At 48.0% G+C, this 4,741-nt stretch overlaps 1 long non-coding RNA gene across 1 annotated transcript; it reads right to left on the bottom strand.

Annotated features, from left to right (window-relative positions):
* Positions 1-3,860: 3,860 nt before the first annotated feature.
* Positions 3,861-4,735, bottom strand: LOC112403834 (uncharacterized). The gene is made up of 2 exons (XR_003003992.1): positions 4,552-4,735; positions 3,861-4,512 (listed from the first exon to the last, which is right to left on the bottom strand). It is a non-coding gene; the product is annotated as an uncharacterized LOC112403834 (long non-coding RNA).
* Between the last annotated feature and the right edge of the window lie 6 nt (positions 4,736-4,741).

The raw sequence follows: 4,741 nt of genomic DNA, 5'->3' as shown, positions 1-4,741 counted from the left end.
CAGAATTTGGGGTGGAGCAAAGGCCACGTCTTTCTCGGGGAACCTTCCCAGTTAGTCTAGGTTCACCTTCAAGATGCTCCCAAAGAGGTTCTGCTGGAAAGCCTCGTCAGGGTGGACTCAAGGTCTGTCTGTCCAGCTGGGTTCCCACCTTCTGCCACCCATCTTCAATGGACTTAGCACTCAATAAATATTTGTTCACTGCGTATTCACTAAAACCTAAGTCTCAGCACACAAGCATGTGCTTTCTGCACGGCCTCACCTGCCTTCAACAGAATACTTAACCTCTACCTAGCACAGTGATGGAGCCATCAAGAAGAGGTTAGTCTGCCTTCAGTACATAAAGATAACACTCAGTGTGTAGTGTCTGCTGAAGGTAGTTAAACTTTTAAGCCAAAGGAGAATGATTCAGCACTTCAGAAATCCAGCAACCTTAGTTAATCCAGCAGACTCACCAGGAGGACACCTGATGGAGGCCAAGGTCTAGTGCGTGGATGTGCACGTGGGGCATTTTACAGCGCTTTGATGCAGACACAAGGGGCCACCGTAGGATTATCGGCCCCCAGGGCACGTGCCTCGCCCAAGACATGGCAGACAGTCTGCGCTGGGATCTCTGCTCAATGTCTCCCTTGCTGTGGGATTGTGGACACACCATTTAACCAGTGTAAGCCTCAGTCCTCATCTGTGAAATGAGCTCATCTAAACCAGCACCTGCTTTTGCCAGGAGGATTCAATGGATTCTCGCCTGTAGAGCATTTAGGGGAAGCACACGTTGAGAGACGGTGACGTTTGCTGTGACCACACTCTTTTCTGGAAGACCCACCATCTGTGCACTGAATTAGAAAAGCAGAAACCCCTGCTTCCGGACGGGACCGTTTTGTGGGCGTGTCCTGCTCCAGGACAGCCAGAGGGGCAGAGAATTCTACAAAGGGTCAAGGTTAAAAATTATTAAGTCTACGCCTCTTGGCGAGCAGTGGGAGACAGAGGTAGGAGGGGTGTTCATTTTTAAAGTAGTTCATTTAAAAGGAATAGTCATAAAATACAACGTATTTCTACCTAAATTTTTGTTTTTTAACTAAATATTTAAACATTTTGAAAATGAAATCTTCATGGTCTGAAGCCTGTCACAAAGACAGATTCACTTTTCTTTTTTTGTAACTAGGACGTTGTCTGGAATTCTAAGTGATGCTCTAAGGATTTTCAGAATCTGTGGGCAGCGTGAGATCACAGAGCAGGAAGGGCAGGGAGAACAGCCTGGGCTGACCTTCCGTGCAGTCGCATTCAGGGCATTTAATATTCCACAGACTCCCCAGGTCTCAGTTCCTCCTTGGGCTCGGCTTTAGTAATCCAGTGACCCAGGTCACAACGAGTAACCTGGGCCTCGCTTTCTATTTTAAGAAGCACAAAGTCCTTAGGTCACGGGGCGTTGCCTCATCTGAGTGTGTGTGGGAGAGTCACGTCCGGGGACCCCGCCCTCTCCAGCCCAGCTGAGGATTTATTTGAAACAAATTGGGCGCTTTTGCCTGAGCAAGCTGCTCCTTTGTGTTCTGAATGAACCAGATCCAGATCCACTGTGAGACACACAAATGTGGTGAAATGTGCGGCGTAGCCCCACAGGCAGTACCGCGAAGGCCATGCCTCCTCTCAGGCAGAGCTCACAGGCAGGGACCTTCTCCTCTGTCTCCTCTGTCCACCCTCAGCCGGATGCAGACAAATGTTTATGCAACCGAATCAAACGTTAGTAAAAAAGAACAGGGGCCCAGAGACCTGTTTTTCATGCTGCTTTGCTACTTGCCAGTTGTGGACACTTGGGCAAGTTTCTTAGCCTCCTCGGGTTGAAGTTGTTTGTCGCTCATTTACAGAACAAAAGAATTATTAATGTGGTAGCTAAAGGGGCAACACCCTCTAGCTTTTAAAGTTGCCACCACCACGCTCTGCGGGCTCCCAGTTCTGTGAGGAGAGGCACGGCCATCAGTTATCAAGGCCCCAAGTTCTTTACATCCCTTATCACAGTTCATTCTCACATTGCTGAGAGCGAAGCCTGGTACTGCGATCCCACCTCACAGATGATTAGAATGAAGCTTTTGCTGAGATTAACTTCTCCATCCCAGGCAGCCTGACTGCAGACGTTCCCTGCTCAATCCCACACTGGTTGTCATTTCTATTATTTATTACTTATGTTTTCATCATGAGAAAAGCTCAGAGAAGGGGGGGACTGCTGGCTTCTTGCGGCTCCTATGAGATGTCAGAGCAGTGTACAAATGGAGCCTCCAACTGGGTCCTGTGTCCTGGGTTGGGGCGTGTTTGGTGGTGAGGACAGGCAATGAGGCCCAGAGAGCAGACTGCAGCCCCAGCTGCTACGGAGGCATCAGCCCTCCGTGCCTCTGAGGGGGGGAACCTATGTATGCAAGGCCCTCGGGGGGCATCTGGGTCCCAGGGTCAGGAGATCCCCGTGGGGCTCAGGGACCAAGGAGCCTGGCTTCTCTCCAAGCTGGAGTTTCAGAATCAGAAAGCCTCCCGACTCCTAGACATCTGGTCCCACACACGCCTGCTCTGCGTCCTGGTCCAGGCTCTAGAAAGACATCAGATTAGACAACTAAGAACCTGGCTTCAAGTCTGCACTCAGTGGCTGGTTTCAGTGAAAAAGAAGGATGCACTCTGGGTGGGCGATGGGCCGGCAGAGGGAGAACCTGTTCTGGAACTTTACTTGGCACCGGCCTATGCTTTGCAGAACTGCAGGCTCCTAGGGCTTCCAAGAGGCCAATCAGAAGGCGGGAGGCTGCTGATCTGTCTATCTGTATGGCTACGTGCCACAGGTACCAATGCTGTACGGCCAGGTGGGGCTGGCTGCCGGATAGTTCATTAGACCCAGAGAAGTGGCATACCCAAGGAGACAACTGCCCCTGCCCTGCCTGGTCCACAGGCGTTGGTGAGATGATCAACTCAAATTGTAATGATGAAGGCGAAGCTTAACTGGAGGCTGAGGCCCCTGTCTGCCACCGTGCTCTGCAAGCATCAGCCCACTAGAGGAGCCCCATCACTTTGACATTAGTGTAAAGTACGACTTTCCCTACAATTATTATCACAGACTCTATGTTCTTATAAAACTGAAGAGCACGATATTTTATACGGTAAACTAGCTCATCATAACAGGACCACGTGGACCGATTAGGGGTCACATCACGACGCTTGAAACGTTCATATTTCATGGACCAGTTTGGACCCCTTCGAAATAGTGTCTCAGGTGGTTCCGTTACAAGAAAAGTGAGAGAATGCACATTTATTACTAGGTTTAGAACAGCAAATTACTGTTCAACGGCACTTCTTTCCCTGAAAAAAAGTCAGCCCGCCTCCCTGCCCCACGGACATTCGCTAAAAGGCCCATCTCGGGGGGCCAGGGCAGGAGGCCGGAGTTGGGTCGTGCCACATTGCCTGTGGTTGTGAACAGTCAGCAAGCCCTGTCCTTCCTTAAGAAGATTTCCACTGAACACACAGGCAGCTTCTTTACTTTCTACCTTCAGACGTAGTAAGAGAGCAAAGCTCTTCGTCTCCCGGACTGTGAACTGTAGTTCCACTTACCTGATTTTCCCATGTCTTAAATGGTTCCTCAAAGACCATTTATGATATAAGGATTAAGACAGTTTGTCCTCTAAAGAAACCAAGCTCTGCTCCAATGCTGAGATGAGTAAACACAGTCTTCACCAGCTACAGAATCTTTTGTACTGATACAGGATGTGAGGGCAAATTTGTTACCCTCATCTGTTTCCTCTGTTACTCAACCCTATTATCAAAATCTGATATAAAATTCAAACTTCCAAAGAACATAAATGTTTTTAGCTTCAAAGAATTTAGAACAGTTCCGCTGTGGGTAATCATATTTTTAATACGTTCAGTTTCACACTAAGTTGATTTATTAGAGTAATTTTGACTTTAGTAGGATTTGGCGGAGGGAGGTTATGGAGAACTGACCTTTCAAAGAATGAACACAGTTTTGTGACTAAGAATGGATTTCACACGGAATTAGTGACTGCTTTTTGAATGTCTGTCTTAACTGTTCAGTTGTGATCTCTGCGGGGGCAGGTACCTGGCTTAGCAAGGCATTAATCACATCACAGGTATTTAGTGCATGTTTCTTGAATGAAAAATGTTATTTCTAAGACAGATTGTTAAAAAGTAATGGGTAAGAAGATGGTTAATCTCTGCTAGTTTCATAAAGGATGTATCCTCCTGTCCAAAGAGCTGCTGCTTTGTAAATTACACTAAGAGAATTCTGCTTCTTTTGGCTCTGGTTCCATCAAGACGTGAAAGGTGATTATTTCAGAACTCTGTCAGTGCTCTGTCAAGCCCCAAAGATTCTCAAAGTGATTTTCCGGGAGAATATCCTACTGGCGAAGTAGGTCGAATCCATCTGGCGTCTTTTAAAATATTCCAGGTCACCCACTGTCCTCTCATGAGGCCATGAACTCGTTCCATCCACCTGTTCTTAGAAGGCAACCCATCACCTGTGCTGTGCACCTGCCCTGCTGTGCGCAACCCATCACCTGTGCTGTGCACCTAGCCATCAGGGTATGCCTGCAAGCCATAGAGCTGGAACCCACTTCTTAGCCTCTGGCTGGGCAGGAGTCTGCCGATGGGTGATACACTCCCACCTGACCATCTACACCTCTTTTGACTGAATTCACCACAATCTTTTTAAAGCAAAAATATATTTAACCTTCTTAGCATGAGGCTGTAGGGCTATAAT

The sequence above is a fragment of the Neophocaena asiaeorientalis genome, unplaced genomic scaffold (assembly GCF_003031525.2).
Source record: "Neophocaena asiaeorientalis asiaeorientalis breed wild unplaced genomic scaffold, Neophocaena_asiaeorientalis_V1.1 scaffold108, whole genome shotgun sequence".
Taxonomy (NCBI): domain Eukaryota; kingdom Metazoa; phylum Chordata; class Mammalia; order Artiodactyla; family Phocoenidae; genus Neophocaena; species Neophocaena asiaeorientalis.
The sequence above is the reverse complement of the archived record's forward strand: the minus strand, read 5'-3'. Positions and strand labels throughout refer to the sequence as shown.